Source organism: Odocoileus virginianus, chromosome 13 (genome assembly GCF_023699985.2).
Source record: "Odocoileus virginianus isolate 20LAN1187 ecotype Illinois chromosome 13, Ovbor_1.2, whole genome shotgun sequence".
In the NCBI taxonomy this organism is placed as follows: domain Eukaryota; kingdom Metazoa; phylum Chordata; class Mammalia; order Artiodactyla; family Cervidae; genus Odocoileus; species Odocoileus virginianus.
This window is the reverse complement of record NC_069686.1, coordinates 63128442-63147393: the sequence shown is the minus strand read 5'-3', so window position 1 is coordinate 63147393 and position 18952 is coordinate 63128442.

Below are 18952 nucleotides of genomic sequence, written 5' to 3'. Positions count from 1 at the left end.
CGCAATCACCAGGTCTGGAAGATCCCCTAGAGGAGGGCATGGTAGCCCACTCCAGTATTCTTGCCTGGAGAATCTCATGGACAGAGGAGCCTAGTGGGCTACAGTCCCTAGGGTCGCAAAGAGTCTGACATGCCTAAAGTGATTGAGCATGCACACACATTTGCCATTTTAACGCAGACTTGAGCATGTAATGGGGGTCCTGAAACCAACCCCCTACAGACACTGAAGGTCAACTGTATTCATTTGAAGTCTGTTCTTCAGCTAATTGACAAGTACAAAGCTTGCACTCACTTGTCAATTCTGGGTTGATTTTACCTCGGATAAAGAACTATGTTCTAAGGACAACGTCTATTGGAAAGAGTATGTTCTCCTGATAGCTGCCAGTTTCAACTCAGGAATGACCCACACACAAACAATATTAGGTCAGAGTCTCTAGTAAATCTGAGTGAGGTACAGAAAGTTCCATGAGGTAAGACAGTCATGAAATGCCACTTCTTCTTATAAGGGCAAAAGATCAGCAGGATTCAGGATGCTGTGGCAGTGAAGAGTCATGTGACTCACAAGGGAAATTTAGATCATTAAGTATTAAGGTGAAAAACCAGGCTGGATAAAGCTCAAGCTGGAATCAAGATTGCCAGAAGAAATATCAATAACCTCAGATATGCAGATGATACCACCCTCAAGGCAGAAAGTGAAGAGGAACTAAATAGTCTTTTGATGAAGGTGAAAGAGAAAAGTGAAAAAGGTGGCTTAAAAATCAGCATTCAGGATAAGGAAGCTGTGGCACATATACACAATGGAATATTACTCCACTATTAAAAAGAATGCATTTGAATCAGTTCTAATGAGGTGGATGAAACTGGAGGCTATTTTACAGAGTGAAGTAAGTCAGAACGAAAAACACCAATACAGTATATTAACACATATATACGGAATTTAGAAAGACAGTAATGATGACCCTATATGTGAGACAGCAAAAGAGACACAGATGTAAAAACAGACTTTTGGACTCTGTAGGAGAAGGTGAGGGTGGGAGGATTTGAGAGAATAGCATTGAAACGTGTATATGATCACATGTGAAACAGATCGACAGTCCAGGTTGGATGCATGAGACAGGGTGCTCGGGGCTGGTGCACTGGAATGATCCTGAGGGAAGGGATGGGGAGGGAGGTGGGAGGGGGATTCAGGATGGGGGACACATGTACACCCATGGCTGATTCATGTCAATGTATGGCAAAAACTACTAGAATAATATAAGGTAATTAGCCTACAATTAAAATAAATAAATTTTAAAAAAAACTCAGCATTCAAAAAATGAAGATCATGGCATCTGGTTTCATTACTTCATGACAAGTAGATGGGGGGTGGGGGAGGGAAACAGTGACAGACTTTATTTTCTGGGGCTCCAAAATTGTTATGGATGGTGACTGCAGCCATGAAATTAAAAGACACTTGCTCCTTGGAAGAAAACCTATGACAAACCTAGGCACCATATTAAGATACAGAGAAACCACTTCGCTGATGAAGGTCTGTATAATCAAAGCCATGGTTTTCTCGATAGTCATGTATGGATGTGAGAGCTGGAGCATAAAGAAGGCTCAGGACCGAAGAATTTGATGTTTCTGAATTGTGGTGCTGGAGAAGACTCTTCAGAGGCTCTTGGACAGCAAGGAGAGCAAATCAGTTAATCCTAAAGGAAATCAACCCTGAATATTCATTGGAAGGACCGATGCTGAACCTCCGGTACTTTAGCCACCTGATGCCAACAGCCGACTCATTGAAAAAGACCCTAATGCTGGGAAAGATTGACGGTAGGGGAAGGGGATGACGGAGGATGAGATGGTTGGATGGCATTATGAATTCAATAGACATGAACTTGAGCAAATGCCGGGAGATAGTGGGGCACAGGGAGGCCTGGCGTGCTGCAGTCCGTGGAGTCGTGGATTCGGACACGACGGGGCGACTGAGCAAAATCAACATCGTTGATTAACAATGATGTGTTAGTTGCCGGTGTGCAGCCAAGTGATTCAATTTTACCCATGTAATTTTCTGCTCTTTTTCAAATCCCTTTCCCAGGCAATTTAGGCTTTTTCTTTTTAAATCAGGTACCTCAAGACTCTATCAACAAATTCCAAAACCGCTGTCTTATTTTTGTGTATCCCCTGCAGGAGCATCCTACTTCTGATACTACAGTCTATTAATTTGCTAGAGTTGCCTAACAAACTACTACAAAATGAGTGGCTAACACAACAGAAATGCGTTGTCTCATGTTTCTGGAGACTAGAAGCCAGAGATCAAAGTTTCAAAGGGTTGGTTCCTTCTGAACCTGGGAAGGAGACTCTGTTTCCTGCTTCTCTCCCAGCTTCTGGTGGTTTTCTGTCAATATCTGCTAGACTTGTCATGTCTCTGCCTTCATTTCCATGTGGCATTCTCCTGGTGTGCGTCCAAAGTGTCTCTTTTTATCAGGACACCAGTCATATCTGATTAGGAACCCACTCTACTCCAGGCTGACATCATTTTAACTAATTACATTTGCAACACTCCTATTTCAAGTAAGATCACATTCTGAGGTACTAGTGGGGTAGCATTTCTATTAATACATATAAATCTAGGGAACACAGCTCTATATATGACAAAGTGTTTTTTCATATATGCTTTGCACTTTTTAAATATATCATAAATGAATAATTTATTGTTGTTAATAAAACCTAAGTACATGAAAGAAAACTTCTAAATAAATATCATATGTTTTCTAATTAAAGCTTAGCACTAAATTAATATGCAAAGACACTAGAGACCTGATTATCTCTGATACTTGAAGCAAAATTTATTCTGTGACTCCAAGGAATTCTACAAAGAAATATATCTAGTTACAAAGCTTATGTATATAGTTTTTATAATTATAGCTACAGATGGTTATGTTTGTGTTCAGTGAGACTCACAATTAAAGTGGGTAGGTGTCTGGATAATTCAGACGTACAATGTTTCAGAGGAAATCAGCAAAAAAGACTGAAGGACAAGGTACAAGGGAGAGATTCATTGATTTGCTGAGATTACTCAATCCACTGTGTCTTTGCTGATTCAAAATAGAATTCACCCAAAGTACAATATCATCAGCTCACAGTGAGAGAAGGTCTGTGATCTTGCTCTTCTCACCTGCTTACACAAGTGGTCTTTGGAAAGTAAAACCAAAGCCATCTCTGAAAAGGCACCATTGTATTATATGGAGATATGAACAGGGGTCTCCTATCATGTCAATGAAACCTACATCTGAGTAGCATTTTCCTCACAAAGAATATCAATCCTAACATTAATTGAAAGATAGGCTTCCTAAAAATGTGAATTAAAATAATCTTTGGACCTTTATTTTCTTTCAAAGAAAATGCATAGCTTTACTAGGATATTTGCATAGCAGTTCATAGTTTATTTTACATATGCATCTATAGTTATATTTACATTTCAAAGTACTTTATATCCCTGTGAAGTTCAGCAGGGTTTCTTCCTCTTCATTTGATGCATGAAAAATTGAGACAGAGAAATAAAATTCAACTTGCCAACTTCAAACTGTTCTAACTGGGACAAGTAAGCAATATAGTTAGCTACAGGGGTACTAAGTCAAATCCCTTACAATTATACAGTGGAAGTCACAAGTAGATTCAAGGGATCAGATCTGATAGAGTGCCTGAAGAATTATGGACTCAGGTCCATAACATTATACAGGAGGCAGTGATCAAAACCATCCCCAAGAAAAAGTAATACAAAAAGGCAAAATGGTTGTCTGAGGAGGCCTTACAAATAGCTGAGAAAACAAGAGAAGTGAAAGGCAAAAGAGAAAAAGAAAGATATACCCATTTGAATGCAGAGTTCCAAAGAATAGCAAGGAGAGATAAGAAAGCCTTCCTCAATGATCAATGCAAAGAAATAGAGGAAAACAACAGAATGGGAAAGACTAGAGATCTCTTCAAGAAAATTAAAGAAACCAAGGAAACATTTCAGGCAAAGATGGGCACAATAAAGGACAGAAATAGTATGGACCTAACTGAAGCAGAAGATATTAAGAAGAGGTGGCAAGAATACACAGAACTATACAAAAAAGATCTCAATGACTAGATGACCACAATAGTATAATCACTCACTTAGACCCAACATCCTGGAGTGTGAAGGTAAGAGGACCTTAGGAAGCTTCATTATGAGCAAAGCTAGTGGAGGTGATGGAATTCCAGCTGAGCTATTTCAAATCCTAAAAGATGATGCTGTGAAAGTGCTGCACTCAATATGCCAGCAAATTTGGAAAACTCAGCAGTGGCCACAGGACTGGAAAAGGTCAATATTCATTCAAATCTGAAAGAAAGGCAATGCCAAAGAATGCTCAAACTACCGTACAATTGCACTCATCTCACACGCTAGCAAAGTAATGCTCAAAATTCTCCAAGCCAGGCTTCAACAGTCCATGAACTGAGAACTTCCAGATGTTCAAGCTGGATTTAGAAAAGGCAGAGGAAAGTGAAAGTGAAAGTCGCACAGTCATGTCCAACTCTTTGAGACCCACTCTACAGCCCATGGAATTCTCCAGGCCAGAACACTGGAGTGGGTAGCCTTTCCCTTCTCTGGGGGATCTTCCCAGCCCAGGGGTCGGACCCAGGTCTCCGGCACTGAGGGCGGATTCTTTACCAGCTGAACCACAGGGCAGAGGAAGCCCGAGGGCAGAGGGACCAGAGATGAAGTTGCCGACATCCGCTGAGCCACAGAGAAAGCAGGAGCGCTCCAGGAACACATCTATGTCTGCTTACTGACCATGCCAAGGCCTTTGACCGTGTGGATCACAGTCAACTGTGGAAAATTCTTCAAGAGGTGCGAATACCAGACCACCTGACCTGCCTCCTGAGAAACCTGTATGCAGGTCAGGAAGCCACAGTTAGAACTAGACGTGGAACAATGGACTTGTTCCAAACCGAGAAAGGAGTACGTCAAGGCTGTATATTGTCACCCTGCTTATTTAACTTATATGCAGAGTGCATCATGAGAAACGCTGGGCTGGAGGAAGCACAGTTCAGTTCAGCCACTCAGTGCTGTTCAACTTTGTGACCCCATGGACTGCAGCACATCGGGCTTCCCTGTCCATCACCAACTCCCAGAGCTTACTCAAACTCATGTCCATTGTATCAGTGTTGCCATCCAACCAATCTCATTCTCTGTCATCCCCTTCTCAGATTGCAGGGACAAATATCAATAATCTCAGATATGTAGATGACACCACCCTTATGGCAGAAAGTGAAGAGAAACTAAAGAGTCTCTGGATGAAAGTGAAAAATGAGAGTGAGAAATCTAGCTTAAAACTCAACATTCCAAAAACAAAGGTCATGGCATACGGTCCATCACTTCATGGCAAATAGAAGGGGAAACAATGGAAACAGTGACAGACTTTATTTTCTTGGGCTCCAAAATCACTGCAGCTGGTGACTGCAGCCATGAAATTAAAAGACGCTTGCTCCTTGGAAGGAAAGTTATGACCAACCTAGACAGAATATTAAAAAGCAGAGACATTACTTTGCCAAAAAATGTTCTGGTCAAACCTATGGTTTTTCCAGTAGTAATGTATGATGTGAGATTTGGACCATAAAGAAAGCTGAGCACTGAAGAATTGATGCTTTTGAACTGTGGTGTTAGAGAAGACTCTTGAGAGTCCCTTGGACTGCAAGGAGATCCAACCAGTCCATCCTAAAGGAAATAGTCCTTACTATTCATTGGAAGGACTGATGCTGAAGCTGAAACTCCAAAACTTTGGCCACCTGATGTAAAGAACTGACTCATTGGAAAAGACCCTGATGTTGGGAAAGATTGAAGGTGGGAGGAGAAGGGGATGACAGAGGGTGAGATGGTTGGACGCATCACTGGCTCAATGGACATGAGTTTGGGCAAGCTCCAGGAGTTGGTGAAGGACAATGAAGTCTGGTGAGCTGCAGTCCATGGGATCACAAAGAGCTGGATGTAACTGAGGAACTGAACTGAACTTATTGATAGAGGTACTGGTTAATAGCAAATTAGTCAAAGGCCAATTCATTCAGAAACTCAGCTGGATGACTACTGGGACATACCCTGAGAAAACCATAATTCAAAAAAGATACATGCACCCTAGTGTTCATTATAGCACTATCTACAATAGCCAGTTCTTGGCAGCAACCAAAATGCTCACTGACAGATGAATAGATAAAGATGTGATACATATATACAATGAAATATTACTCAGCTATAAAAAGGAATGAAATTGAGTCATTTGTAGTGATGTGGATGGACCTATATATAGTCTGTTATACAAAATGAAGTTGTCAGAAACAGAAAACCAAGTCTTATATATTAATATATATATTCGGGACCTAGACTCGGGGAGATAGAAAAGGACAGGGAAGCCTGGTGAGATGCAGTCCATGGGGTCGCCAAGAGTTTAACAAGACTTGCTACTAAACAACAACAACATAGAATCTATAAAAAGGGTCTGGATGAACCCATTTGCAGGTCAGGAAAGGAGATGCAGGTGCAGTGAATAGACATGTGGACACAGAGGAGAAGGGGAAGGTGGGATGAACCGGGAGAGTCGCGTTGACATATGCTCACTGCCATGTGTAAAACAGAGAGCTTGTGGGAAGCTCCTGCTGAACACAAACAGCTTGGTGCTCTGTGGTGGCCTCCAGGGTGGGACGGGGTGGGACGGGGGGAGGGCGGGAGGTCCAGGAGGGTGGGGATACATGTCTCCACAGAGCTGGGTCACCTTCTCATACAGCAGAAACTAACACAACACTGTAAAGCAATTATCTTCCAATAAAAAGATGACTTTTACAAATGGTGAAAAAGGAAATTACACTAGTTTACCAAAAAATGAAAGAAAATAAGCCAGAATATCCATGTAGAAAGAAAGAAAGAAACTCAGCTGCAACAAGGCAGTCACTGTGAATCTACATAACTCTTTATGTCACGTTTTAAGTTCTTGGTTGCCTCTCGGTTTGCTGTGAAGAAATCAAATTTTTTGCTGTCAAACAAAGCATATTCTACAAAGCAATCTTCATCTCAATTTTCAAAAAGCAACACCTGCTTTCTCAAGGAACACCATTGTTACATCTGTAATTAATGCAAGGCGACCAGCTGGCCTCTACACAAAAATTGCTTTATTTTAGTCTTTGGAAATCCACTTAAATCAAGGAGCAGAGAATTTCCAAGGGATTCTCCATAAAATGTGAAAATGAAGAGAATTGAGGGTTTGCATTGCACAGCACAAGCAAACATGAAGGTAGCCTAGAGAACTGGATGGCAATTTCTAACGGAGACGTTTACAAAAAAAAGAATAAAAATGAGAAAAAAAATAGTCAGTAACATTTATTAACAGCTTACTCTGTGCCAGGCACTGATCCAAAGGCTTTTTACATAACACACATTTGGTCTTCACATCAGTCCTGTGATGCGGCACTGTTATTATTAGGCTTCTCTGATTAGAAGAGCGGGCGAGGATAACTTACCCAAAGACAGAGAACCACTGCTGGGTCAAGTTAACCATCAGACCCAGGCAGTCTTACCCAAAACCTTAGGCTAAATGCAGCTTTCTGTGCAAATGCATATGTAGATGTCAGAGGGCAAGTAAAATTCTGACTGTTAAGATGCAGATAAAATGATAGATTACAGTGTTAAGAACTACGTTTATGAATCCTCTGAAGAAACAGTGAAATGTTTTTAGTGTGAGTGAAAAAGAAGACAAAATGGTATGGACATTTCATGTTTTAAAAATGCTTTTATAGATAAATGGAGAAAAAGGCAGCAACATACCATTATACAAGAGTGGATTATGATTTCTAATTGCCTGGGACATTGTGTTCTCACCATAAAGCTATGGAAAGAATGTTCTGTTGGCTTGAAGAACAGAAAGCCACTATAGGTGTTTGACTCCAAGACTCATCAAAAGAGTTGAGGACACAAACTCGATGATGATAATGATGGCTCTACTACGACACAGGTTAAATTCTAATTAAAAGGCTTTTCAGCAGAAATTTCTATGAAGAACCATCTCTAGATTTCTGGAAACAATCTCTGGAAAGGGCATTGTCTCAGAAGGAGTATGACCCCTAGAAAAATTAACTTGTATGAAATATATTTATTCAATGTTAATGCCAGGATTGCATTAAGTAGTGATTAAAAACAGCTGGAAAGTTGAACTGAGACAAATACCAATTGCAACAAAGTGCATATTATCTATTTAAGGCATATTATAAATCTTGTTTACAAAATAAGTACCATGACACTTAATAATAAAAGTGTAATTCTTTGGGTAAAAAAGAATTTTGAGGAGTAGGAAAAATCCAATCTGCTTTTCAGGACATGATGTGAATGTCAAAATAAGGGGTTTAATTCTCATTTCCCTTACACACGTTTAGGTAACATCTGCTAAGGCTCATAGTGTTAAATAAGCATTGTAAACCCTCTTGCTTATAAACTCAAATCTCCTCCATGCTGGAAAGATTGCCTGCAATTGTGTATGGAATAATGGAATAATGTTGGTGATTGTGGCCAGGTCCAACTTAAAAACTCTTGTCCAAGGAAGGAGAAAAAATTCTATTCATCATCCTTGGGGAAGGAAGACTAAACAGAGCCGACTGGCATGCAGCAACTCTTCCCCGCCTGAAACGGACAAACAAGACAGGAAGAAGTGGCAGAGCATCAGCTTGGTTGGAGTAAAAGTTTTGGAGGAAAACTGTCAACAGGCAGGAATCTACATCCAGATCAGCAAAGAGGCCCATAAGGGGACCAAGTTTTGAGAGCTCAAGTTCTGCGCTCACAGCAATTGTTTGGAGAACTCTGACCCCACACAGTCCACGATGTTGAAGATTAGAGTCATATTTACCTAAATATTCAGGAGGCAAGCAGCCCCACAGGACATCAGAGCAAAACTGGGGCACTGGGCTAGGATCTTTCTTTTCTTTTCTTTTTTTTTAACATTTAGTTATTTGGCTGCATAGCATATTGAATCCTAGTTCCCAGACCAGGGATCAAATTCGTGCCCCACCCACCTCCATTGGAAGCATGGAGTCCCAACCACTGGATCGTCAGGGAAGTCCCTGGCCTAGGATCTTAAAGCTGAGAAATGGGACTCTAGTGCAATGCGACATGAATGAAATTACTACCCTAGAGCTGAGCCAAGGGGTACCCTTGTCTTGATTGCCAAACTAGTGGACACACAGCTCTGGGAAGTAAGATGACCATTATTACAGGGACCACGATGATGCTTGGGTCAGAGAACAGTGTTAGTGCTTGGGTCAGAGGACAGTGGTGACATAGCCCCAAGACCAACATGAAAATGTGAGGGAATCATGGCCCCTCCAGGCAGGTAGATAACAGCAGAAAGCAAAGAGCATTTACTGATACATTGGCCAGGGCAATGGAGGCCAAGAAATGAACTCATCAACCAGCCAATCAAAGGAAATCCTGCAGCTTGGTGGTTAGTATGACACTAAGTCCTGAGAGAGGAGAGGAGAACCTTGAAAACCCAGCTCAAGATAACTGAGAAGAGTCTTCATTCTGCTTTGTTTGCCGGGACAGACCACTCCAGAGCCCAACATCCTCCTAAGGGGTAACTATCAAGCAAGCCCAGAGCCCACAGGTCACAGGTACCTGGATGCTAGCACATAGATGCTAGCCCAGATAAGGCTCCTGAGGAAGGTAGTGCCAGATTAAGGAGGAAGATTTTGAGCTGAAGTTAGAATGTGCCACTGAAATATTCCAAGGGAGGCAGGTCTCAGATGTGGAGAAGCAATGGTGATGGATAGAAAAATTGCCCGGTCCAGAATTAGAAATTACACAAAGTCAGAAGTCATGAATCTCTCTGTCTCCAGGGCAGAATAACACTCAGACAGCCCTGCAGGACTGTGGATGGTGCAGGGGTCCGCATGGCAGGTTTCCGAACACACTGACAGGAAGGAGAAAAGATCTCAGTGTAAAACCATCCCAGGCTTTGGCAGTAAGCTGGATACCCATCCTTCATGATTTTAATCTGGAAGATCAGACCCAGTTGGAGCAAAGTGGAAAGAAAATGACTGACAGTGAGATGCAGTTCAAGAAACCAAACCTGCACAAAAAGGCTGAGACTTTCTGCAGCCAATTCTTGTGAATTTAGGAAAATAGACATCTGTTTCCCACAGGACACCTGCTAGCCTTAGAAAACTAACCTCACAGAGATCTGGAAGCTTAAGCTCAGATTCCCAGACCCAAGCTTATGCAGGAGGCTGAACCCCCAACCAGGCAGTGTCCTCAGGTGAGGTCCTTCTTAGGTTCCTCACTTCTGGTCAGACGGGTCTTCAGAACTCAGAGGCTCATTTCTTTCCAGGTTCATGTGTGGTCTCCCAGGCAAGCACACCCATCAGGGTCAAGATATTTATGGTACAGACTTAAAAATATATCAATACAAAGTGGTACCCAAGATTTTTTGAAGTAGAAAATCATCACACAGCCAGGCTATGCCATGAAAGAGACCCCCAAGCGCAGTCCCAGAGAAGAGCGCTTCCCATCACCTAAGAAAGAAGCAGTACTGGGTAAGGATGGCCAGAGGACAAATTACACGCTATTTCTTGTCTTTTTCTCATTCATTCCCCCAGAGAGATCATCTGCATTAGATGATCACATAAAATGGAAATACTTTTCTATCAGATATAATAAGATGGAAAAACATATGTTTATTACAATTTCAGGAAATTATATGAAATGAAAAATGACCTGCTTGGTTGGTCCCTGAAAAACAATTCAAAAGAAGTAGGGAAATGATGCAGGTGGGGAAAGAGTGAAGGAATAGATTGTGCCTCCAGAGTGGCTTGTAGGGGAGGGAATTCTCCTTCTGAGACCCTAGTTAAGGACATCTGCTGATCAAGGACAGGAAAGGAGGAAGGATGCAGGACAATGGTCATATTCAGCGGTGAGTCTCCACTACGACACCCTACATCCTGCACACGATGCAAACAGCAGGCCTCTCAACCCAGGTTCCCACAAGACTGGGATGAAGGTGACAGGAACAGAACAGGAGTAGAGATGGGGGCCTCCACTAAGGAAAAACACTGGAAAAAATTACAGAGAGTGAGCTCAGCCCTTTCACAGGCCATTAATTTGGGGCAAAACTCTAAGCACCAAGAAAACTTCTGAGTTTATGAGACTCTATTGAAAAATGGAAAATAGGTTTCCCTAGTCACGAACACACTGCCTAGTTCAGAATAGAAATTCATTCAATATTTATTAAAGCAGCAGTGGCTTCAGTTTTAAACTTTACATATCCACTCCATGCCAAGATCTCCATCCCTGTTTTGAAGCATCTAAGAGGCACGGCCTCCTCTCAGCAACACCTGCTCATATAGCAGTTGACACTAGTGCAGTAGATGCCCCGTGAGGAGAGCCAAGACAGGAAGAAAGGATGCTACACTCCTAGATGGCACCAGGTTGGAGGTTCAAAACAGTGGATATACAGGATGTCGATGTATTTGTTGAGAAACAAGAAAGATGTTTTTATTCATACCACAAACCTGTGTTAAACATTTTGTTATACATATTTCAATATAATTACTTCCCCTTATACTCCTAGATACTTACTTTTTATTGGGTATAATTTACACATAATAAAATATGTGTATGAGTTCAATGACTTTTTTCTTTGATTTATTCAAGCAGATAACCCTTTATTGCCTATTAAATGCAGGCTGAGTTATCCCACAGGTGAGTTTTTTCTTAATGTCTTTTTTTAAAGATCTGAATAGATGTTTTACAAAATAAATACAGATTACCAATGAACATACAAAAATATGCATGCCAATATCTTAACCCTGCAGAAAGATTTTTTTTAATTCTTGCCAAAGATGAATTTTTTTTTTCAAGAACAATGTGGGGTTTTTTCGCTTGTTTGTTTGTTTGTTTTTCAGCTGTATGGATACCTTGGTACAGTAATACTTCCCAGGGCCTGCAGTGGTAAAGCATCAGCCTGCCAATGCAGGAGATGCAGGAGACACAGGTTTGATCCCTGGGTCGGGAAGATCTCGTAGAGAAGGAAATGGCTACTCACTCCAGTATTCTTGCCTGGATAATCCCTTGGATAGGGGAACCTGGCAGTCTACAGTCCATGGGGTTGAAGAGAGCTGGACACGACTGCAGGGACTTAGCACGCACAGTGACCCTATGAGAAAGAGCAGGCTATAGGGCCTGTAAGGGCTATAGTCCATGGGGTCACAAAGAGTCAGACATGAGTTAGTGACTGAGCGCACGCACACACAAACATTATGGAGTGGGGCTGCAGTATCATATGCTAACTCCAGTTTTAGTATTTCTTAGAGACCCTCCGCACTGCTTTCCATAGTGACTGCACCAACTTACATCGCAGTCAACAGCGCAGGAGGGCTCCCTTTTCTCCACACCTGCTCCAGCATTTATTATTTGTAGACTTTTTACTGATGGCCACTCTGACAGGTACTTCACTGTAGTTTGATTTACATCAGTGATTTTTGACAGTTGCAAATATCTATGTAACCACCACCCCAATCATAATAGAGAACATTTCCAAAACCTCAGAGGGTTCCCTCTTGCCAAGCCCCAACCCAAAAACAATCAACCACAGCCCCGACCTCTATCACCACCGATGAGTTTTGTTTATTCTCAAACTTCACGTGCATTCTTTCCTGTAGGGTTTCTTTTGCTGGACACAATATTTCAAGGTTTGCGCCACAAGTCACCTATGGAGCGGATTAGTCAGGTAGGAAAACTGCACTTGGGAAAAGTTAAGGGGGTTAAATAAATTGGCCACAAAGTTGTGGCAGAGATTAGAGAATGTACAAGCACCCTGGAATCAGTAAGGACCAGGATCCCTGAGGAAGGGGGCAGGGAGGGCGGCCCCCTGAGCCAGAAGAGAGCCCTTGGCTGGGCCACTGACAGTCTGGAGAGCCCTGCAGGAGAGAAGCCGGAAGAAACACACCATTTCTTCTCCTTCTGGTTGACCCGCTGACCCAACACAACTTCAGCCGGAGGATGGGAGGACCTGTAGGTTTCCTTCCAGGAGGCCCTTCCGGTGAGTTGGAGGAACCTAGAGGGGAAAACAGATCCATCCTGATTTACAATGTATTTAGACCACACCAGGTGGTGCTAGGTTCGATCCCTGGGTCGGGAAGATCCCCTGGAGAAGGAAATGGCAACCCACTCCCCTATTCTTGCCTGGAGAATCCCATGGATGGAGGAGCCTAGCGGGCTACAGTCCACGGGATCGCAGAGTTGGACACGACTGAGCGACTACCGACATCACATGCAGGCGGCGCTCGTGGTAAAGAAGCCGCCTGCCGATGCAGGAGGCAGAAAAGACGTGGGCGTGATCCCTGTCCCGGGAAGGGCCCCGAGAGGGGACGGGACAACCCGCTCCAGTATTCTTGCCTGGAGAATCCCGTGGACAGAAGAGCCTGGCAGGCTGCAGTCCATGGAATCGCAGAGTCAGACACGACTGAGCGACTTAGCACAGCACAGCACAGTACTGGGTCAGGAAAGACAGAGTGCTCCGGCATGAGCCTTAGTCCAAAGGCAAAGACACCTCCTTGTCTTGCACGTCATGAGGTCATGCTGCCTGGAGGGATGGCACCTAAGACAGAAGCTTCGCAGCATCTGGGCAAGAACTCTGGCGCTGAGAACCACGGAGCAGGGGCAACAGAAGTGCACTGGCGGCTGCCGAGCCTGTGCCACCCGCACGTGTGGCTCTCGACCGCTGGGAGACAGTGGAGGGGAAACAGGTTCTTAGGGCAGTAAGCAGCGGCGTAAGTGTGGGGCTGGGCGCTGATGCAACCCCGCGGCAGGCCAGGCCCTCCGGCAGGTTTAGGAGAAATCCAGAGATCGGGCGAGGTGTAGAGCTGGGACTAAGCTTGGCCCGTAGGAGGAGCAGGAAGACTGTAATCTGACCGCAGGGAGGAGCACGGTTGGGAAGGTTCTAGCTAATTAGCTCCCGCCCTCTGACTCCCAGGAGCCTGTCCACCCAGCTGCAGGTCTTACTGATTTTTGCCTCGTGATCCATTTCCGAACCCTCTTCTCGCTGCCACCATCACAACGCTGGTCTGAGCGGAACGTCTCTCCAGATGACTCCAGTCACTTCCTGCTGTTTTCGTTGTGAGTCATCCACCTTGCCCTCTGACCCAGGACAGATTTTCTTTAAAATCTGTTGTGATTCTATCTTTCTTAGTATCTCTGGAATGCAACTCAGAATTTCAGTATTCCCCACTTTTGTCTTAATCTCTTACCCTCCCCTTGCCTTTTTTTTAAATTAAAAAATATTTGTATGCTATTTATTTTATTGAAGTGTAGGGGCTTCCCTCGGGGTCAAGTGGTAAAGAACCCACCAGCCAACGGAGGAGACATGAATTCTATCCCTAGTTTGGGAAGACCCCTTGCAGAAGGAAAGGGCAACCCGCTCCAGTATTCTTGCCTGGAAAATACCATAGACAGAGGAGCCTGGAGGACTGCAGTGCATGAGGTCACAAAAGAGTCAGACGTGATTTAGTGACTAAACAACAACACTGAAGTGTAGGCGGTTTACAATGTTGTGCCCCCTGCCTTTTTAGCTATGAGAGCACTGTGGAGACCTACCCTCTTATCCAATTTACAAGGGCGCAACACAGCATGGTGAGCTGTGGGCACCGGAGTTTGGCAGATCTCTAGAACCTATCACTGTTACAAAGCCTTATCACCTCAAAGAGGACGGTCTGCGGCCTAAACTGGAAGATCACCTCCCCTCTCTACACCTTTACTTGCCCCCCACGCCTGAGATGCCTCTGCACTTTGGTGGGCGAGTTTCCTTTCTCCCTGTATCCCCCCGCAGCCTGTCCTGCTCACTCAGGTGTCCGCTCTCCTCGGCTGCAGGAGATAACTGCTGTTTGCGTCCATGCAGTGTTAACCCTACCGGGCTGCGACTATTTACACTCTAGCCTCACCGCTACACTTTCTGAACCATCTCATTCTTGCATAACAGGTATCTGGGGTTAATAGTGAATGCCATGTGTGCGCTGAGGTCCTCACAGAGTCTCTGGCATGAAGTGGGTCCTAAACACAGAAGCACTGTTCAGAGTAGGGGGTCGTTTCAAAGGGAAGGCGGGGACAGATGGAGGGAGGGGAGAAATGCAGGAAAGAGGGAAGGGAGGCAGGTGGAAGGGATATTCCAGGTATGTGAGGCAGGGGATGCAGCATTGTAAATCAACTATCATCTAGTTAAATAAATAATCTGAATTTAAAGAAAAGGCAAGAGGGAGGTGGGTTAGAGATTAAGACAAAGGAGGGGAATACTGAAATGCTGAGTTTCATTCCAGAGATGTTAAGAAAAGTCTCGTATCAAGGGACTTACAGAATCACAACAGATCTTCAAGAAAATCTGTCTTGTGTCCATGGGTGACATTGGTGACCCACAATGAAGACTGGAAGTGACTGGAGGCATCCAGGAGAGAGCTTCAGATCAGAGCAGGGTGGTGGCCCCAGCAATGAAAAGAGACAGTACAGAGATGAATTGTGAGGGAGAAATCAATAAGATCTGGCAATTGGATGGACAGGGTCCAGGAAGAACCACGTGGAATGGAAAAGGAACCAATAACTTGAGAATGTCAGCAGGGGTGGGCGGTCTTGGGCAGAACCCGCCATGGAGGGAAACGGCAACAGTGATTTGATTTGGACAAACTGCATGGAGATTGCTGCAGGCCACAGAAGGAGGAAGCAGAGGGAGCCAGATGGAAAAGCCATTCTCAGAGAAGTGACTGGCCCGGTGCCGTGAGGGGACGGATTGCTGAGGGAAAGAGGATACTGACCAGAGAAGAGGCTGAAATCTTGGGCTTCTCAGCCACCAGCCACACTGCAAAGATGCAAGGATTTAGCAGTGCTCAAATTCCTGGCTGGCTGGGGTTTTTGGCCAGAGGACATTTCTGAAGCACAGTAACACTCCTTAAACCCCAGCCGGCCTGCACACTTTGACTCAGAAGTCGCCACTGGCACTCGGCTTCTAGACTAGTCTTGATTTGCTTAAATCAAATCGTCAGGAATCCTGCTTCTGGGAACTGCTGAACCAAATTCTCATTAAACATGCAGCCCTGCAGTTTGTTTTTGCGATTTTCTTAAGGGTAACAATTAACCTTTAAAATGTCTGACCTTTCCAAAAAGGTAGCCCGTAGTTGGTGGGAGCTCTCTGAGGTGTTGGGTAAATGTTGCAGAGAAGGGATGGCCTTGTAAGAAGCACGGATAAGTACCGCTATGGTTTCCTTAATACTTTCCCTCTTAGAAATGATTCGATTTGTTCATACTTTTTATTTGCGAAATGAAACCACCCAGTGGAGTCTGGGGGACGGCCTTGAGCACAGTGAGAATCCTGCTTCCCAGAGGAAGAGGTGAGGCCTGCGGAGAGGTTTTCTTCTCCACAGGTCCCCAGGCGGTGCATGTGAAATGGCGGAGACTCACCTGAGATTTTCTTAAAGCTTGCTGGCAGCTACCACCTCCAGACTCAGCCTGTCCTAGCCCAGATCAGTGGGAAACCAGCCCAGCAGCCTGCAGGCCCTCCTTCCTGGCCACCAGCCTCTCCTATGCAGCATTCATGCAGTTCCCCATTGAGGGGAATCGTTCTTCCTGCAAGCCTCCCGTTGTCATTCCCTGATAAAAACCCCCGCCGTTCTCAGCCTGATCCTCAGTGAGGGCCCTGGGATCTGGCCTCTTCTCACATCTTCAGCTGTATAACTGCTCTCAGACCCTGCCTCTCCCAGCACACACACACACACACACACACACACACACACACAGACACACACACACACACACAGACACACACACACGCTATTCCTGTGGCTCCCCAGCTCCCTTCACACACTCTCTGCTCCCCAAGACTTCCAGTTCTTTGCAGGCTGATGCTTAACTTACCTTCCTTTGAACTCATTTCCTCCCCTGCAGAGCCTGCTCTGCCCAGTTCCTCAGAACTGGGCACCGTTGACACGCCTGGAGCATCTTCCAGATGCCCGTCCCACAGCAAGAACTCTGCTGTCCTATTCATCCTCTGAACTGGTGCCAGCTCCCAGAGAGCCATACACAGGCATGACCCTTCAAGAATGTTTATGCAATCAGTACAAGAATGTTTCACTGGTGAAACGTCCTCCAAGGATTAGTCCTGTAAAGTACAGAGGCACAATGTTCTTATACTCTTCTGGAAAATGGAAACATTTCAAGTATCCAGAATATTCTAACCAAGATGGTGCATGCAGATGAGTTTAACTGAAGAGGAAAGGACAACTTACAAAGGGCAGTGTTACTGGAATCCACGAAGGCTAGGGAAGCACCCAGGCCTGAAGAAATGAAGAAAGAGAAGAATCCCTGAGCCCGAAGGAACACTTGACAGGCAGGTGTCATCTCCTCTCTGATGGTTCTTGGATGTGGTACCCAGACCAGCAGCATCAGCATCACCCAGTCCTCAGTCTGCATTGCAGGCCTACAGGATCAGAAGCTCTGGGGATGGGGATCTGCCATCTGTGTTAGAACGGCCTCCCAGGGATGCTGGCACACATCAAGGTTTGGCATCTCCTGCTGCGGACTCCAGATCAGCAGTTGATAGACTATGGCTAGACCAGACATGCTCTGCTGTCTGTTTTGTTATAGCCCATGAGCTAGGAATGACTTTACATTTTCAAATGGTTACATTTTAAATGGGTCTATAATTACCTAAATCATAGCCTTAACTTCATCTCCTGTGACACAAAGCTTGAAATATTTACCATCTGGCACTTTACAGAGTTCGCAAGCCCTGCGCTAGGAAAACACAGTTAGGGATCGAGAACCACTTTGCCTCCGTTCCCCATCCTGACGCCTGCATGGGCCAAACGAAAGCCAGAGAGCTTGGGAAGAATTGCCAGAACTGAACTCCTGGATCATGGGGCAGAGGGAGCTGGAGGCTGACAGGGGTAGCATGGGAAGGAATAACAGAGGGCCACCCCACACAGCACGCCGACACTGATTTTAGACTTCACAAAGACAGTCATCTCCTTGTACAACAATATGCATCTTCTGAGAGAGGTGGGAAAGTGGAAGAGGACAAAGGCCTGTCAAGAGGCAGGGGCAAGAGAAAGAGAGGAGGGGAAGTGTCAGGGTCAAAGCAGTTAAGACCATGAAGCACAAAAAGCCAGAGTTTCGTTCCTGTACCCCCCACACGTAAGCTGAGCATCTTAGACAAGTCTCTTAGCCTCTCTGTGCCTCGAAGGACTCATCTGTGAAGCAGAGGAAAAGAAAGCACTGGGCTCACAGAGGTGTGTTGCAGATGAATGACACATGGCATGTGAAGCTCTTCTAACGAGGGCTGGGTTCCCGGATACATGGGGGAAGATGCCACTCATCTGCCTTCACCAAGCACTTCTCTCCTCCAGGATCCATGTGAGGTGGTAGTGATAGAGACAGGATGGCAGGTGGCCCATGCTCAAGGAACTCAGGGTGTAGTGGGGAAGACAGATAGACTACAAGGTCATCAAAGACAGTGAAGAGCCAACTTCCTGCAAGGCCAAGGTGCTTCTCAGAAGCAGGGTCGTTCAGACTCAGCCTCAAGGTGTAGCTCTGGGGAAGGACCTTCCAGGGAGATGGAATAGTGTGGACAGGCCCTTTTGCAAGCTGCCTTTGGGAACTTGCAAGCAGCTTTGCATAACTACAGTTTGGGTTCCAGCTACAGGGGCTGGAGACGAGGCCAAAGAGATACAGAGGGACAGATGAATGGGGACCTTGCATGCCAGGCTAAAGAGCTTACCTCTAACGAATTGGGAACCACTCATAGTGGGAGCCATAAAATCCCTGGCAGTACTCCATGCAGAGCGTGCAGAAAGGAATATGGGTGCCTCTCAGCACAAGCACCAGTTATGTGCCCAGGTTAGGGCACGCCAGCGCCTGGGACATGGTGGGGCACATCCCAGGG